General features: G+C 45.5%; 1 pseudogene; it reads left to right on the top strand.

Moving 5' to 3' along the window:
• The window catches only part of LOC123171030 (protein decapping 5-like), a 126,132-nt pseudogene extending 108,200 nt beyond the window's left edge, over positions 1 to 17,932 (top strand).
• Positions 17,933 to 19,449: the final 1,517 nt, after the last annotated feature.

The raw sequence follows: 19,449 nt of genomic DNA, 5'->3' as shown, positions 1-19,449 counted from the left end.
CGGCTTCTGGGAGCCGACTTTCTTCATGGCCGGCTTCCGGGAGTCGGCTTTCTTCATGGCCGGCTTCTGGGAGTCGGTCCTCTTGGGGTCGGCTTCCTGGAGTCGGCCATCTCGTATCTTTCTTGGAGGAGGTTTCTGGGGCCGGGTCGCCTTCTAGGAGTTGGCCCTGGGGATAGCCGGCCGGGGGAAGGCGGCCCTATGCTTTGTATGCTTGAAGGCTTGAATGGCCTGGTAATTTTTCGAAGAGCCGGGGGGAGTCGGTTAGGCTACCCGTGGCCATTTACTCCGACAACTATGCAGTTAATGGTGGCAACATTTAACAAATACCAGGAGTTGGTAGATAATGCTCTTATGATTGAAGGGAAGCAGCAGCAGATTGAGAGTCGCAAAAGGAAGTATGGACAAGGGAAATACAATTCAGGAGCTCAGCAGAAGCCTCGTTTTACCCCGAACTTGGGAGGATGTACCCATAACCATGGAGGCCATACCCACAATGGAGGAGTTTCGCATAACCACAGTGGCCCTAAGAATGGAAATGGGAATGGAGCAGGTAGTAATCAGAACCGCCAAGAAGGACCTAAGTCACATTACTTGTTTCAAGTGCGGGAAGACTGGATACTATGCCACTGATTGTCCTGAAGTAAAGAATGGAAATGGCAATGGAAGCTCTGGGAATAAGCCCAACCCTTTTCAACAGGGGACAAGTGAACCACGTTAACGTGGAGGAGGTTGAACAGCAGCCAGACACAGTTATCGGTATGTTTTTGGTTAAGTCATTTACCGCTCTCGTTCTTTTTTATACTGGTGCATCGCATTCATACATATCAAGGGGATTTGTGGACAAGTATAAGTTGCCAACCCTAGCCCTTAGGACACCCTTGCTAGTGAGCTCACCCGGTGCAGAGTATATGGCCAGCCGATGGTGCGACCGGTTACCCTTAACCATTGGCAGCCATGTTTTCCCCTCAGACCTAATAATTCTGGAGTCACAAGGATTGGATGTGATACTAGGAATGGATTGGCTATCGAAGTATGGAGTTAACATTGACTGCACTAGCAAGTCAATTCTGCTCACCACCCCGGAGGGAAAAAGGATCAAGTATGTATCCTAGCATACGCCAAGGAGGACACAAGTAAATCCCCTCTCAGGAGTTGTTCAGGAGGAAGTGCCTGTAGTGAAGGATTACCCAGATGTATTTCCAGAGGAATTACCAGGCATGCCGCCAGATCGAGATATTGAGTTTTTGATAGAATTGTTGCCAGGCACCCGACCAATATCGAAGAGACCATACCGGATGCCTGCGAATGATCTGGAGGAGATCAAAAAGCAGATTAAGGAGTTATTGGAGAAAGGTTACATCTGACGAAGTTCATCACCGTGGGGAGCCCCAGTGCTCTTGGTTGAGAAGAAGGATGGATCATTGAGGATGGTTGTTGATTATCGTGCATTGAATGAAGTGATGGTCAAGAACAAGTACCCACTGCCGATGATTAATGATTTGTTTGACCAGCTGCAAGGAGCTAAAGTGTTTTCGAAGATCGATCTGTGATCAAGATACCACCAGCTGAAGATTCGAGAAAATGATATACCTAAGACAGCCTTCACCACAAGGTACGGGCTATATGAGTACACGGTTATGTCGTTTGGACTGACTAACGCCCCTGCGTATTTCATGAGTATGATGAATAAGGTGTTCATGGAGTTCTTGGATAAGTTTGTTGTGGTGTTCATTGACGATATTTTGGTATACTCAAATAATGAAAAGGAGCACAAGGAACACTTGCGTTTAGTTCTCGAGAAGCTCAGGGAACATCAGTTGTATGCCAAGTTCAGCAAGTGTGAGTTTTGGTTGAAGGAAGTTGGATTCCTTGGACATGTTATATCAGGAGAAGGTATAGCAGTAGACCCCATCAAGGTTAAGTCAGTCACTGAGTGGTTGGCACCCACCTCAGTTGGAGAGATCCGCAGTCTTCTTGGACTCGCGGGATATTATCGGAGATTTATCGAGAATTTCTCTAAGATTGCGAAGCCCATGACGGAGTTGTTGAAGAAGGACACTAAGTTCAAATGGACGGAAGAATGTGAGGCCAGTTTTCAGGAGTTGAAGAAACGTTTGACTACAGCCCCAGTGCTGATTCTGCCAGATATACGCAACGATTTCCAAGTGTATTGCGATGCTTCTCGCTTAGGACTTGGAGGTGTACTTATGCAAGACGGAAGAGTTGTTTCATATGCCTCACGTCAACTTCGACCGCATGAGTTGAATTATGCCACGCATGATTTGGAGTTAGCAGCCGTAGTGCATGCACTCAAGACCTGGAGACATTTTCTTATCGGAAACCGTTGTGATGTGTACACGGATCACAAGAGTTTGAAGTACATTTTCACATAGAAGGAGCTGAACCTCAGGCAGAGGAGATGGTTGGAGCTTATAAAGGATTATGATATGAAGCTGCATTACCACCCAGGAAAGGCCAATGTCATAGCAGACGCTTTGAGCCGGAAGAGTTATGTTAATACCCTCGTAAGCGAAGGATTGACAAAGGAGTTAGCCGAGGATCTCAGGGAGCTTCGTTTGGAGATAGTTCCTAGAGGTTTTGTTGCAGCATTGGAGGTTCAGTTGACATTATTGGGAAAGATTCAAGAAGCTCAGAAGGATGACAAGGAAATTGCCGAGATAAAGGAGAGAATGAGCAAAGGAAAAGCCAAGGGTTTTCGTGAGGACGAGCATGACACCTTGTGGTTTGAGGACCATGTTTATGTGCCCAATAATGGAGAGATCGGGAAGTTGATACTACAGGAAGCACATGACTCACCATACTCGATACACCCCGGAAACACCAAGATGTATTTGGATTTGAAGGAGCATTTCTGGTGGACTGGTATGAAGAAGGATATTGCCGAGTATGTAGCCGTATGTGATGTATGTCAGAGAGTGAAGGCAGAACATCAGAAGCCAGCAGGATTACTGCATCCTATGCCGATACCCGAATGGAAATGGGATAAGCTTGGCATGAATTTTATCACCGGATTACCCAGGATCCGATCGGGATATGATTCTATTTGGGTAGTAGTTGATCGCTTGACCAAAGTGGCTCATTTTATCCCAGTGAAAACTACTTATACAAGTGCGAAGTTGGCCAAGATATATATGACCAGGATCGTATGTCTACATGGAGTTTCGAGGACCATCGTATCAGATAGAGGAACACAGCTCTCTTCAAAGTTTTGGCATCAGCTGCACCAGACTTTGGGTACAAGGCTTGAGTTCAGCACAGCCTTTCATCCGCAGACAGATGGACAGACCGAGAGAGTCAATCAAATTCTAGAGGACATGTTGAGAGCTTGTGCGCTAGATTATGGGTCTAGTTGGGATGACAATTTGCCTTACGCGAAGTTCTCATACAACAATAGCTACCAGGCCAGTTTGAAGATGGCACCGTTCGAAGCCCTGTATGGAAGAAGATGCCGAACACCGTTGATGTGGGATGAAGTTGGAGACTGTCAGTTGTTTGGACCGGATTTGATCAAGGAGTATGAAGAGAAGGTTAAGTTGATTCGCGACAGACTGATGGTAGCTCAGTCCAGGCAGAAGAGTTATGCAGACTCAAAACGCAAGGAGGTAGTCTATGAAATCGAAGATAGGGCATATCTTCGTGTATCGCCGCTCCGAGGAGTTAAACGATTTGGAGTCAAGGGAAAGCTAGCCCCGAGATTTGTAGGACCATACCGAGTTTTGGAACGTATGGGAGAAGTAGCCTACAAGTTGGAGTTACCCAAAGGATTGTCAGGAGTTCATGATGTGTTTCACGTTTCCCAGTTGAAGAAGTGCCATGCAGAGATGGCCGATATACCTCTGAGAGATACAGTGCCCCTGGAAGCGATTCAGTTGGACAGTGATCTGACTTACAAGGAGAAACTAGTCAAGATTCTCGAGTTTGCCAGCCGAGTCACGCGCAGCAAGGTTATCAAGTTTTGCAAAGTTCAGTGGAGCCACCTGGGAACGAGAAGAAGACCTACAGAAAGACCACCCACACCTATTTTCTAGCCATCCCGAATCTCGAGGGCGAGATTCATCTTAAGGGGGGTAGGTTTGTAACATCCCAAATTTCCAATTTGGAATGTTATACATAGGTCATTCATGCATATCATATTTTATTGCATTTTGTTTTGCGATCCTCGAAATTCTAAGCAACTCAAGGACCCACGGAGAGAGTTGGGGATTTCACCGTTTTCATATTTGAATTTTCTCAAATATCGAAACAAGGATCATTTTGGTTTTAGTTATTTTTCTCTCCGAAAATATTTCAAATTAAACTATATGAGAGGAGATAATATGAATTCTCCAAAATAAATGAAATATTGGAGGAAAAATATTAAAATCAAATAAATAATTTTATTTGGATTTTATAGCTATTTTATTTGAATTCGAAAAATATGCATTTTTTAATTTCATTATTAGGCCAAGAAAATGTTCACTTTGTTCTAAATATTTTATTTAGACGGTGAAAATTTGTTTTGGCATTTTTAGATTTTTATTTTTATTTATTTAGGATTTTTCAGCGAAATCTGTTTTTTTTAAACTCTTCGCGGACCGAACTGGGCCGAAGCCCAGCCGGCCCGGCACCGCCGCCGCCTTCCCCGCGCCCGCACGCCGTGCCCGAGCCGGACTCCGCCGGAGTCCGGGACACCGCCGCCGCCTCAGTTACCCCCTGCCCAAGCCGAGCCCCCTCCCCCTTTATGTGTCGCTACCGCCTCGACCCCCACCTCGCCCCGCCTCGTGAAGCAGCAGCAATAGCACGCGCCCGCCGCCGTCGCCCACGCCCCGCCCTACCGCCCCGCAACGCCTCGCCTCGCCGGAGCCGCCGCCATTCCTGATCCGATCCGGATCCGCCGTTTTTTCGGTTTAGGTAAAAACCGATCGTTTTTTCAGAAACCCTAGATGTGTTTTTTTATTTTATCGGTTCGGTTTTCTCGGTTTAGTTATTTAGCGGGCGTTCATCCGTTTGTTCGTTTTTACGAACGCTATTCGCCGGTTAGGTTCAGACAGCGAACGTTCGTTCGTTAGTCTTTTCTTTTTATTTTATTTTCGTCCAGGACCTATCCACGATTACTTTTATCATAGAATAGCCCCTGATCTTCAAACCCTCACCTTTTCTTAACCGTTTGTCTAAATCCAGTGAAACCAACGCCAAAATCTTCGTCTTGAAACCCTCTTTATGTTTAAACAACTTGGAAAAGGTTTTGACAATTTAAAATTTGGTTTCAAGCAGATTTGATTTCGAAGTTCTTTTGACCGTAGTTTCAGTTTCGTAGCTCCGATTCGATTGATTCTTTTTGCACATCGAATCTCTTCAGTTGAGTTTTCAGATTTGATCTTCTTATTTGAGGTTTACCAGTGCATCTTTGCTTGAGTGCTTATGTATGCTATTGTTTGTTTGCGATAGAATTCCCGGAGTGCGAAGCGTGCTACTACGAGTCACTAGGTTTTGCGGATCGTCAGCAAGGCAAGTAACACATTGATCATACTCTTTTCATACCCAGTTTTTATGCATTAGTTTCAATCCTCAAACACTTCATGATTGGGATGTGATTAAGAAGTGGGTATTGGGAAGTAGATGATGAGGTAGAACCTATTCCCTGTTTATTATCAAACTGTGGGAGTTACTTCTACATTATGCTTATATTACTATGCTATGCTCGTAGACGTGGTTTGGGTGAGTGAATCCATGACAGATGTGAGATTGTTAATTAATGGTAAACTTAAGGTGGCAACTTTAATACACATCTGGGTGGATTGTTGGTTTTGGGCACCTGGAGAATCCAGTGTTGTCCTAGGATATCCCAGAGTACTCGTGTGATCATCCTATGGTCCGCCACTCAGGCTCAAAGGGATCGTAAGGTTATTCATGCTAGAAAGTTCCATGTGCAGCCACAAGCTATTATGGGATCTAGCATAGTTGAGTAGGTTGCATGACCTCTTCCAGTGGTAGGCTAGCAGATGTAGGGGATGTAGGTTGGTACTGTCTACCCAGGGTTAGAGTTACTGTTTCTGAAAGACTGTGTCTCGGTCATCCGTTTCTCAAACACCATGTAGTGCGAGAAATCCAACGGAGGAGATCGAGTCTTGTGGGGAAAAGTGCGCAAACCTCTGCAGAGTGTACAAACTTATCATGGTTAGCCGTGTCCCCGGTTATGGACATCTTGAGTATTTGGTTCGTGGATTATCATATGGATCTCATCACTCTAAATTAATTTCTTGGGTTGTTAACTACTGTTTGATTGGGATTGAGTTGGAGGAACCTTCTCAATGTTGTTCAACTACCATGATAGTTAAATAAAATATATTCCTTTGATGTAGGGAAAAATTGGCTTTTCGCAAAAACATTATAACCGTAGAGCCTCCACCAGCCATATATGCATGTAGTGATAGCATTTATTCTGTTCATTGCTCTACTGTGTTATATTGCCAACATATTCCATGTGCTGGCCCGTTTTCGGGCTGCAACGTATCATGTTGCAGACTTTTCAGACGAAGAGTAAGGTGCGCTAGGTCATTGTCGTGCACTCGGCTATGCCGTTGGAGTTGATGGCTCACATTACCTTCCAAGCTTTCCGTTGTTATCTTATTCAGATGGCCTTAAGCCATATTTATTGTAATAAGTTCTCTATTGAGACTATCAATGTAATAAGTGTGTGATTGCTACTCTGTTATAAATCCTTCGAGTACTGTGTGTGTCAGCATTACCGATCCAGGGATGACACTTATGCATAGCGACTTGACCGTCTGAGGTCGGGTCGCTACAGATCTCAAGGAGCATTTGGCAGCGGAGAATCAAATCACGGCAGCACGTGTGGATGAGGTGCGATGGCTACCATTCGTGCCGACCCCCAGATCTTGGAGGAGCACCTAGCCGTCGAGGCCACCGTTGACGCCTCGCGCGCAAACGCCGCGACGCGGTTGGCTGCTTTAAACGACAGTTCGTGGCATTTTATCGAGGCCACCGTCGGTGCCTTCGACAAAGACTACGAGGTGTTTTCTCAACGTGTACGTGCTTACCTCATCTCGAGAGACAGCAGGTTGGTGCCCGGAGCGGCTCAGGCAGCTCACCACTACAACGAGGGCACCCACGATGCGGAGGCCTCACCCTCTTCCATGTCCAAGGAGCCAATCGTCATCGATATCTCCGACAGTGGGGAGTAGCTTGTCTTATTAGCTCACTATAAGGACCCATGTTCAGTTTGCTAGCTACTGCCTTTCCTTAACAAATTCTAGTGAATTATGCTATCTACTTTTACCATGCAATCTTATGCTATAGTGTATATGTTCTATATGTCGTGCAATGTGGTGTTCAATTAACTGCTTGGTTCAATTCTACAAATGTGATGTTCAATTCTTCAGGGTGCAATATTTCCAAGTTGTTAAGCATGCTTAGTTTGGTTAACTGTCTGATCTTCTATTAGGAGTATGTTATATTGTGCAATGCGGTGCCTAGTTAACATTTGGTTCATTTGTTGTGGTGTTTAGTTAACTGCTTGGTTCAATTATGGAATGCGATGTTCAATTGTTGTGGCTGCATTCTGTTATTCTATACCATGTGAGGAATAAATCGAATTTGGTTGTACTAAATACATGAGAAACAAATACAATTGCTATATTTCCAAGTTGTTGAGCATGATTTGTTTGGTTCACTGTCTGATCTTCTATTAGGAGTATGTTATATTGTGCAATGTGGTGCTCAGTTAACATTTGGTTCATTTGTTGTGGTGTTTAGTTAACTGCTTGGTTCAATTCTGCAATGCAATGTTCAATTGTTGTGGCTGCATTCTCTTATTGTATACCATGTGAGGAATAAATCGAATTTGGCTGCACTTAAAACATGAGAAACATATACAAGTGATATATTTCCTAGTTCTTAATCATGCTTGGTTTGGATAAATGGGTTTTCCATGTGGCTTGAATTAATCTGATGAATATGCAATGTGCTTATTTTTCATCAACATATTTCACTGATAGCATGCGAACCCTTACTTAACCTGATGACTAACTACCTTATATGTGTTGCAGGGAAACAATGGGAAGCACTAAGGTTTACAAGATGGTACTAACTATTATACCTTGCCTTTTTTATTCATTTGGCCCATTTCCAATATAGAGAAGATATTTATGCACATCCTTGTTTTCAGGCTTCACTGATGATTACCTCTCAAACCACCTCTGTGGTCAGGAGGCGAGGAAAGTTTTCATACAACACCCATGGTTCAAAATTGAAGTGTTCCTGAAGAGGCCGAAGGATGGACGACCGATCATCCACAGGCACTGGCCTAAAGTTGCAAAGACCTTCAACATGAATGAAGGCTCAATATTCGCCTTTCGCTTCAGCAGTTTTCCAGATGAGATGCATCTCTCTATGTACCGTCTATGATGCTAATTTCGAAAGGTTCTAGATGTTGCATGTGAAACTTGCTGCTGGTGCACTTGTGTAATGAGGTAGCTAAGTGCTGAAGCTATATCATGTTGTACTCCGATGTATTTCAATTATGAAATCCTGCTTCCTTAATATGGAAATGGAATATATTATGTGCTTAATATGAATGTCAATTAGATTAGTAAATGGATTATTAATAATAGGGCAATTAGCCCGCTAATTGGCCAATTAGCTTGCTAATTGGGTTTTCCTATTGCAAACGGTTAATGTGAAAACACCGTGGGCGATGACCTCAGGCAACGCACACAGTTTCTAGGAATAAACCGTGTTGGATCAATGAACAATCACACACGACATTCTCCTGAAAATTGTTTGCGTTACGCCACCTTGCGCAAACGTTTTCCTTGGAGTCACTGTGTGGGATGTATATATGAACGGAAACGTTTAGCGGTGACTGACTGTGTGGGATGTACTTATGACCGGAAATGATTTCGCCTGTATAATTGTATTTTTTTTGCACTACTGTACGTACTTCTGTATTTGAGTGCCCGCCAGTCGCACACGACCTCATTTTGCCGAGTGTGTGTGCCAGGAGGGCATATCCCCAATGGTTTCTGGGTCGTGTGGGAAGGACCCCCCTATCGCCCACACTCACTTAGTGACGGTTCCGAATGCCGTCGCAGAAAGGGGTTAAAAACCATTTGTTTAGAACCGACGCGTACCAGTGATGGCCAGACTTGTGCGTAGAATCTTTGGAGACGGGCAGCGTTCCATGGGTTTGGCTCTGAGCGATTATCCGATGCATTGCGAAGGCGGCAGGCTCCTCCAATGAGAACTTCATCTATAATGAAGGGACCTTCCCATTTTGGTTTGAGTTCGTCCTTTTTCTTCTCTAGGAGGCGTAAAACGAGCTCACCGACGTTATAAGTCTTTGCCCGCACTTCTCTGCTTTGGTATCTCCGAGCTTGTTGTTGATAGAATGTGGAACGGGCTTTTGCGACATCGCGCTCCTCCTCCAGGCCATCTAATTCATCCTGCCGATCGAGCTCAGCCTCTCTCTCTTCATACATGCGCACTCGAGGTGAGTCATGAATAATGTCGCAGGGTAAGATAGCCTCTGTGTTGTACACCATGAAGAACGGTGTGTATCCAATCGTGCGATTGGGCGTGGTCCGCAGCCCCCAGAGTATGAAATCGAGTTCCTCGACCCAGTGTTTATCTGACTCCTTTAGGGATCGCACTAGTCTGGGTTTGATGCTGCTCATTATCGGGCCATTAGCCCGTTCGACCTGACCGTTTGTTTGAGGGTGATATACGGAGGCGTAAGAGCTTGAAACCCAGGTTAGCACACCAATTTTTTACCTCATCGGCTGTGAAGTTAGAGCCGTTGTCAGTAATAATGCTGTGTGGGACACCATAACGGTGTACGACACCGGATATAAAATCTATCACCGGTCCGGCCTCAACCGTTTTTACTGGTTTGGCCTCTATCCACTTAGTGAATTTATCCACCACAACCAGTAAATATTTCTTCTTATGGCTTCCCCCTTTAAGGGGTCCGACCATGTCTAGCCCCCGGACGGTGAAAGGCCAGGTAATGGGGATTGTTCTTAGGGCAGTGGGCGGCATATGGCTTTGATTGGCAAAGATCTGGCATCCGACACAGCGCTGTACAAGGGCCTGTGCATTTGCTCGGGCCGTGGGCCAGAAGAAACTTGTACGGAAGGCCTTACTTACGAGGGCCCGAGCTGCAGCGTGATGGCCGCCGAGGCCAGCATGTATCTCGGCCAAGAGGTATCTTTGAGGAACTCCAGTGGTGCTTTTCTTGTAGAGTTCTCCTTCGTGAACTTTGTAGGCTTTAGAATGTCGAACTATGCGACGGGCCTCGTTCTAGTCATCAGGGAGCTCCTGCCTGTTAATGTAGGCTAAGAAGGGTTTGGTGGAGTGATTACCGCCATGATTACAAGGGCGGAAGGCGTTGGTTCGGTGCCCGAGCCCCCGATGATATCCGAATCGTGTTGGGCACCGGGGGTGTGATCGATGCCGGACTGGTATTTCCGCTCTTGTCCTGCCATACCACGGATGGCTTGAAAAGCCTTTCCACAAAGGTGTTAGGCGGGACGGGGTCACGTTTAGCGCCCATTCGAGCAAGGATGTCCGCTGCTTGATTACTGTCTCGAGCCACATGATGAAACTCGAGCCCCTCAAACCGAGCTGATATTTTGAGTACGGCGTTGCGGTAGGCCGCCATCTTTGGATCTTTTGCATCGAATTCTCCATATATTTGTGATATCGCGAGGTTCGAATCCCTGTGCACCTCGAGGCATTGTATGCCCATAGAAACGGACATCCGGAGACCATGCAATACTGCCTCATATTCGGCCGCGTTATTGGAGTCTGTATACATGATTTGTAATACATAACGGACTGTGTCCCCTGTAGGGGATGTTAGGATCACACCAGCCCCCAATCCGACTAACATTTTGGAGTCGTCGAAGTACATCACCCAGTTGGAGTATGTGATGTACTCTTTAGGGAGTTCGGCTTCTGTTCATTCGGCGACAAAGTCGGCCAACACCTGAAATTTAATAGCTCGGCGTGGCTTGTAAGGTATTTAAAATGGTAAGAGCTCGATAGCCCATTTGGCAATGCGGCCGGTGGCGCCTCGATTGTTTATGATGTCGTTGAGTGGTACTTCGGAAGCCACCGTGATCGAGCAATCTTGAAAGTAGTGCCGCAGCTTTCGAGATGCCATGAAGACCGCGTACGCTATCTTTTGATAGTGCGGATATCGGGATTTGCATGGTGTAAGGACCGCCGATACATAGTATACTAGTTTTTGGAGTGGGAATTTGTGTCCCTCTTCCTCTCGTTCGACGACGAACACAACGCTCACCACCTGGTGAGTTGAAGATATATACAACAGCATAGGTTCACCGATGTTTGGTGCGTCAAGGATTGGGTTGTTTGCTAAAAAAGTTTTTATTTCTTCCAACCCGGTTGTTGCCGCCTCCGTCCATTCAGAGTGGTCGGTACGTCGGAGCAGGCGATAAAGCGGCAGTGCCTTTTCTCCCAATCTGGAGATAAAGCGGCTCAAGGCTGCCACGCACCCAGCTAGTTTTCGGACCTGCTTTAGGTCTGTTGGCATTGCCAATTGTGACAGGGCCTGGATTTTGGCTCGATTTGCTTCGATTCCTCTATTGGAAACAATGAACCGGAGAAGCTTTCCGGCCGGAATGACAAAAACGCATTTTTCCGGATTGAGCCGTATGTCATATGTTCGAAGGTTGTCGAATGTAAGGCGCAAGTCGTCCACCAATGATTCGACATGTTTAGTTTTGATGACTACATCATCTACATATGCCTCCACCGTCTTGCAAATTTGTTTTTCCATGCATGTTTGAATCATGCGTTGGTAAGTGGCGCCGGCGTTATTGAGTCCGAAGGGCATAGTGTTGAAGCAGAAGGGCCCGTACGGAGTAATGAATGCCGTTGCGGCCTGATTGGATTCCTTCATCTTAATTTGATGGTATCCGGAGTATGCATCAAGGAAGCACAGTGCATCGTGTCCTGCAGTTGTGTCAATGATTTGGACAATGCGGGGCAGCGGGAAGGGGTCCTTAGGGCAGGCCTTGTTGAGGTCTTTGAAATCGACACAAAGGCACCAAGATTTGTCCTTCTTTGGCACCATGACCAGGTTTCCTAGCCAGTCCGGTTGTTTGATCTCTCTGATGAACCCGGCTTCGAGTAGTTTAGCTCGCTCCTCCCCCATAGCTTGTCGCTTGGGTTCGGAAAATTGCCGCAGCATTTGCTTGACTGGTTTGAACCCCTTTATTATATTGAGGCTATGTTCGACTAGTCTACGTGGGATTCCTGGCATATCCGAAGGATGCCAGGAAAAGATGTCCCAATTCTCACGCAGGAACGCTCTTAGAGCGGCGTCGATCGTTGGATCCAGCTATGCTCCAATGCCTGATGTTTTATTAGGATCCGTTGGGTGTACTTGAAATTTTACTATTTCGTCTGCTGGCTTGAAGGAAGTGGATTTGGGCCTCTTGTCGAGGATTACATCATCCTTGTCCACTGTAGAGTGGAGAGTGGTTAGTTCCTCGGCCGCGGGGGCCTCGGATAGCACCTCGAGAGCCAGGGATGCAGTTTTGTTTTCGGCGCGGAGTGCTATATCTGGATCACTAGTGATAGTGATAACTCCGTTGGGCCCTGGCATTTTGAGCTTCATGTACCCGTAATGGGGTATGGCTTGAAAGCATGTGAATGCGTCTCGCCCTAACAGGGTGTGATATCCGTTGTTGAAAGGTGCCACGTGGAAGAGCAACTCTTCGGACCTGTAATTCTCCGGTGTGCCGAATACGACGTCGAGTTTGATCTTCCCCGAGCTTCATGCTTCTCGAGTGGGGATGATGCCTCGGAAAGTGGTGCCACTTTGCTCAATGCGACTTCTGTCCATCTGCATTTTTTGGAGTGTATCTTCGTAGATGAGGTTCAGTCTGCTGCCGCCGTCCATGAGCACTTTGGTGAGCCGAAAGCCATCCACTATTGGGATTCAGACCAAGGCGGCTAGTGCTCGGACTGATCTAGCCCTTGGCTCGTCATCGGCGGTGAAAGTTATCGTCATGTTGTTCCAAGGATTTATTGTGGCTACCTGGTTGACTTCGCCAAGGTCGCATAATGCCCTTTTGCGCCGATTGTTTGAAGAAAAGGTCTCGAAGACCGTAAAGACATTGAGATCGGTGTCCTTCGAAGAGTGCCTCTCTGGAGTAATGTTGGTGAGGATGGCCTCCCCGCTCTTAGCCACCTGCCGGAGTACCCAACATGCCCGAACGCTATGTGTTGGCTCGGTATTCGGCGTCATATGTATGTGACAGGGTTTGTCGAGCAGGTCGTCAAGGACAGTTTTGTGCCCGTGAAGGGCTTGACTTTTTTGTCCATGAGATGATGATCAGGTGCCCCATAAGGGTGCATCCTTTTTGTCCGTCCGGTGGGCTGCTTGAAGGGAGGAGGTTCCCACCGAGCTGTCTGGGCCTTCCAGGCGCTTTCCATTGCGCAGTACTTATATACGATGTGTGCCAAATCTGCAAAATGTAGTATGCGGTGGCGTTTGAGGGCGTTAAGGATTCCCTCGTCCATACAGTTGCGAAAAAATACTGAAACCGCGTCGTCGTCGCAGCAATCTTTGATATTGTTTTTAACAAGGAGGAACATGGCCCAAAAGTGATGGACCATTTCCTCAGGTTGCTGTCGTACATACATTAGGTCGCATACATCTGGAGGACCTGAATTGCTTGGAGAATATTGCTTGTGGTGGGTGAGCGGGTTAAAATCCGAACCCTGACCCACTATTGCATCCAGAGTTTGAGGAATCTGCGAGGTCACCGACCCAGGATCCGGAGTGTCCTGGCAGCCTTTGGGCTCAACGCCCGGTTCTATGTTCGGAGGACATGAGGTCTCTTCCCGAAGATGGGTATCCGGCTTGCAGGACTCGGAAATCCAAACATAGCTTGTTCTTAACTTAGCGGGAGAACTATTCTCGGCTTGTTCCTCCACGACCGCTACCAGATGGGTGATCAGCAGGGACCTGATTTCCCTCTGATCGGGTTTAAGCCCAATCCGATCGTAGTCTGTTGCAACTCCCAGGGCGGCGATGCGATCTAGTAGCTCGTTTAAGGATGAGACATCTGCTGGATCCATCTTTTCAGGGTGTTCAAGGCCGATGTGAAGATGATGTTTAGCGATATCGAGGGCTGCCTTTGGCTTAACGGCCGCGAGGGCGCCCATGGCAAAACCACCGAGCTGGAGGACCGGTCCCGGAGCTAGGGCCCCTTCAGAGGTAATGTTGTCCTTAATGACTAGGCGAGCCATCGATCCCGCCGTCGACGACACCGTGGAACTCTCAATGAAAGCATCAATGTCGGTGTCAAAACCGGCCGATCTTGGGTAGGGGGTCCCAAACTATGTGTATGAAGATCGAAGGTAACAGGAGACAAGGGGACACGATGTTTACCCAGGTTCGGGCCCTCTTAATGGAGGTAATACCCTACTTCCTACTTGATTGACTTTGATGAGTATAGGGGTTACAAGAGTTGATCTACCTCGATATCGTAATGGCTAAACCCTATATGTCTAGCCTATATGAAATCTGATAGCCTCTACAGACTAAACCCTCCGGTTTATATAGACACCGGAAGGGCCTAGGGTTCTACAGAGTCGGTTTACAAAGAAAGGAAACTACACATCTGGACATCAAGCTTGCCATCCACGCAAAGGAGAGTCCCATCTTGACACGGGGGAAGGCCTTCTATCTTGTATCTTCATGACCCATCAGTTCGGCCCATGCTACACAGCCCGGACACCCGAGGACCCTATTATCCAGGAGTCCCTCAACCATGTCAAGGGAATTTGCATCCTACCCCACAAAATGTCCAGTCAGGAATTCAGATGCCACCCCCATTTAAAGGGAATTTGCCTCCTACCTCACAAAATGTGCAGCCAGGCATTCAGATGCCACCACCATTTCAAGGGAATTTGCCTCCTACCTCACAAAATATGCAATTAGGAATTCAGATGCCACCACCATATCAAGGGAATTCGCCCCTACCTCCCAAAATGTTCAATCAGGGATTCAGTTGCCACCTCCATTTCAAGGCAATTTGCCTCCTACCTCACAAATTGTTCAGTCCGGAATTCAGATGCCACCACCATTTCAAGGGAATCCATTTCAACCTCTACCCATCTTACCTACATCTGCTCCATCTTATAAGTCTCCTCTGTGGTTTCATCCTCTCAGACTGCCTCTATAGCTCCAACTGGGTTTGCTTATTTGCAGCAACCACCCTTTCTTCGCCCCCACACGGTTTGACAGTTTGACAGGCCCTTCAGCAGTCTGTACAATATCCTGGACTCAATGCATCTTTGCCAGCTGGCTTTCCAAGCATGCCCAACTTTCCTTCTTTACTGCAACCTAGTAACAATCAAAGCCAAACTTTAGGTGCATCTGCATCTACATTGTTGTCAGTTCCCGCCTCATCAAGTGCTACATCAAGTGCATCTGTAGCTGAAACCCAAGTGAGCCAGCTGCCAAATAAGCTGTCAGTTGTTTCTGCTTCTGCATTCTCTGTGGGTTTAACACCCCCACCTATCAACCTTTCCACATACACAATTGAAACTAGCACCCCCTATCCCAAGGCATGCCTTCTATAGTGAAGAATAAGCCAATTATTCTACCTGACACTAGTGTGGCTTCTCTTAGCAATGACAAGCCTAACAACATACCTTATTCTATGTCGACTTATCAACCTTCTCAGCCACCAACTGCTAACATTGCATCTAGTGCAATCGCTGTTGCAGAATCAATTGCGTGGTCACTCCTAGACAGCTTCTGCCAACTAATTCCTTGACTTCATCACAGACCATGCAAACTACTGTTGTGGCTCCATCTTATAAGTCTCCATCTGTGGTTTCATCCTCTCAGGCTGCCTCTACGGCTCCATCTGCTCCATCTTATAAGTCTCCTCTGTGGTTTCATCCTCTCAGACTGCCTCTACAGCTCCATCCGCACATGCCAATTCTTCTGCAGGTTCATGCTCGCATGTTGCTTCTTCTACTGTTATATCATCGCACCGGCTAGAGCCTAATAATGAAAAGAAAGACATGCAGACTAAACTAAAGGCTAAACATGTGGGGTCTCCATCTGAAAATAAGGAGCCTCTATTGCCAGCACCAAAGCCCATTCTCTAGAAGGTAATATTGAATGTTTGATTACTGATAGTTGAACTGAAGGCTACTACTTATTTCACTAAGCAAGTAATTTGTTTCTTGTACATTGTGATCAGTCCCTTTGTATTTAAAACTTTTATTTCAGCCTATTGAAGCTTCCTCATATGTTCAGTACAATAATAGAGGCCGAGGCCATGGTAGAGGTCGGCGAAGAGCAAATCTAGTATATGTTTTTCATAATACAATCTTTTGCTGTCTTGAAGCTTTTCAAATGTGGAATCATTAATTATTTTTAAGTTATTGCTTTATATATAGTACTAACCGGGTTTGTAACATTTTTTCTGGAACAACATTTGGAACATTTAACTATCATTCTTTCCTTTTGTTGAACTTTGTAAACATCAAGGATGACCTGGTGGTATTCAATATTTCCGAGATAGTATTTGTGCAATAGTACATCTTTTGTTACTACTCCCTCTGTCTGGAATTAACTGTCGCCGAAATGAGTTTATGTAGTATCTACATAGTGAAACGATCTAGATACACTCATTTCAGCGACAGTTAATTCCGGAAAAATGATATACATTATTGGTATTAAATGCTTATACATCTGTTAATTTCACCAACATGCCCGTGGAATAACCAATAGACAACAGCCTCAGTGTTCATTACTTGGTGGATTGTAGCAACAAGCAAATAAATATTGCTGTTTGCTAGAACTATCGCAATTTTGACATGGAATGCCTGCTAAATAATGTAGCACAACAGAGTAGATACTAGAGAGATGTATCTGCCCTGTTCTCTTTAGTATTCGAGTAGTGCCAAAGCTATGTAATGGGGATGACTTTGGTTAGTCGAAGCATATTTTTTTCAGTGTTCTGCAGAATAATGCAACTACCTGGGTGTCATTGCCGCAACATATTTTAGATTCTTTAAAAGAGTGAATACAAATTAGGTTTTACTAGTCCACAATATTGACCAAGTGGGGTATGTCTTATGATCAGCTAACTTAACTGTCAACTACACATGCATCTAATAGCTTGAATTAAATCATTATTATATATTATTATGATCGATTTAGTCTTCTTTAAAATAGTGGAATGTAGTCTTACTAATTTCCCACCCTCAGCAATCATGTCTCATACAGTCTTGATTTCCCTCTCCAGCAACCACGTCACATAGCCAAGTTTGCAGAGGACTTTGTTTCCATGGCTATGAATGAGAAATTCAACAAAGATGAAGTATGGGACCATCTCGGTAAAAGCAATGGATAGTTTGCTGACAATCCAAATGAATATGATGACAACATTGTAGAAGACGATGTGGTGTCTCCTGGAAAACCGGAGATTACGGTATGCATTTTTCATGGGTTGCTATTTTTGAATCATCAATGTCTTGCTGATGCTAATTAGCCTCTTTTGTGAAGCATGTGTATGTCAAAGATGACTTTTTTGATTCACTCTCAAACAACACAATTGATAATGGAGCTAGAAATGGAAGAATCAAATTCTCTAAGCAGGGAAAAATAGACACAGAGGTATTGTCATTGCATCAATAATCTTACCACATTGCTTGACATTCAACACTAATGATAAGAAAGTGTCTCTAGACATTTGGTGACTCCGCAAGGCATCGACCTATGGGCATGCGGGATGGAGGAAGGGGCGGCCCCCGTGGTGGAGGTCCTCGTGGTCGTGGTGGCTACTATGGAAGAGGGTATGGATATACAGGGAGAGGATGTGGCTACTCTTACCCAAACCATCAGTCTTGATACAACAAAAGGAGGATTTGCTTACAACACTTGTAATACAAGTGATGATGGGGGAGGCTGTATCAATATTGTAAAGTGTGTTTTGGCTATTGGAGGCGGCAAACATGGTGGTCATTATCTTCCAGACTGACTGACAAAGCACTCAATTATCTTGCAGCTGATTTGGTAAATTAAGAATCATTGGGTTGGCCGCAGATGGGGTCATCGTGGTTATAGAAATTTGTCCACTTTCCTGATGGTCTTGATGCCCATTTTTGCCATATGGAGGTATGAACCAGACTTCTCCAGTGGATGATTGAGCGCAGTCCTATTGTGGCGGTGGGACTAGTTATATCAGCAGAATTGCTATGGAGTTTACAAGTGCCTTGTACAGTTGTCAAACTTAGAAACCGGGTGCTCCGATTTTATCGCGTGCTATTTAACTTGCCTCATCTTGTAGCTTGTGGTGCTAATTTAAGAATTTGCATGATCACCTTCTGGATATGAACATGTTTATTATACAATCTGGAATTGTAAGTTTTGAGGTCACACCGTGATAGTTCACTTAAAATCCCGATTTGCTTCCGTGTTATTTTCATTTTACTGCTTTTAAATTGTAGTAATGCAGTTTTGCACTTTGGACGATGTCTGTTTTTTGGGTGAAATAATAAGCATGCCGTTGATTAAAAGAAGTTAATACAAACCCCAGGAGGGGGCAATAATGCCCCAGATTATATGTGCCGCTCTCAAACATGCAGGGAAAGGGCACATGGATGTCCACACATCTAGCGAACACTCGAAGTTGTGGCCGATGATCACCATCGAGGAGGATCTATGGCGAAACGCTGGTGACAGGTTGATGGCCGGTGACCTGAGAGAGGACCAAGACAACTTCGTATAGCAACCTCTAAACACAGAGGAAGAGCTCTCCAGAGGACCCGAAGCCCCTTCAATAAGTGGTGGCCTCACTATGGAAGATGAAGGAGTGCCAAAGACCAGAATGCCGAGAAACTGCATCCAAAGATCACAATGTGGGCCTCCAGTGAAGGAGGTTGAGATGGATGGCTGCCTCAAAGAACACATGACTTTGGCTAAAATCCCCAACTTGAGTGAATGAAACGAGCACCAATACATGGGAGATGTAACATGCACTGTTTCCAAAGGGTGCTTCGGCTTTCAGAAAACCATAAGTGAAGCACAAGATCTGTTAGAGATACAACACGCAATTGAAACGACGAAGACCAAAATCAACATAGAGGGGACAGAAGAGTTTAATGTGTAAAACCCCTCCAACATGAAGAGGAAAGAACCAAGGGCGCCACCCAACAAATCTTCACTATGTTGGGAAAGGTTACAAATGCAAGGGATTTACAACTGATCAACTTATCTCATGTGGCGGCTTATAAGAGGTATATATTGTTGGGAATCGTAGCATAATTTAAAATTTTCCTACGCTCACCAAGATGCATCTATGGAGTCTACTAGCAACGAGGGGAAAGGATTGGATCTACATACCCTTGTAGATCGCGAGCGGAAGC

This window comes from Triticum aestivum, chromosome 7D (assembly GCF_018294505.1).
Source record: "Triticum aestivum cultivar Chinese Spring chromosome 7D, IWGSC CS RefSeq v2.1, whole genome shotgun sequence".
NCBI lineage: Eukaryota > Viridiplantae > Streptophyta > Magnoliopsida > Poales > Poaceae > Triticum > Triticum aestivum.
This window is presented reverse-complemented; position numbering and strand designations above follow the sequence as displayed.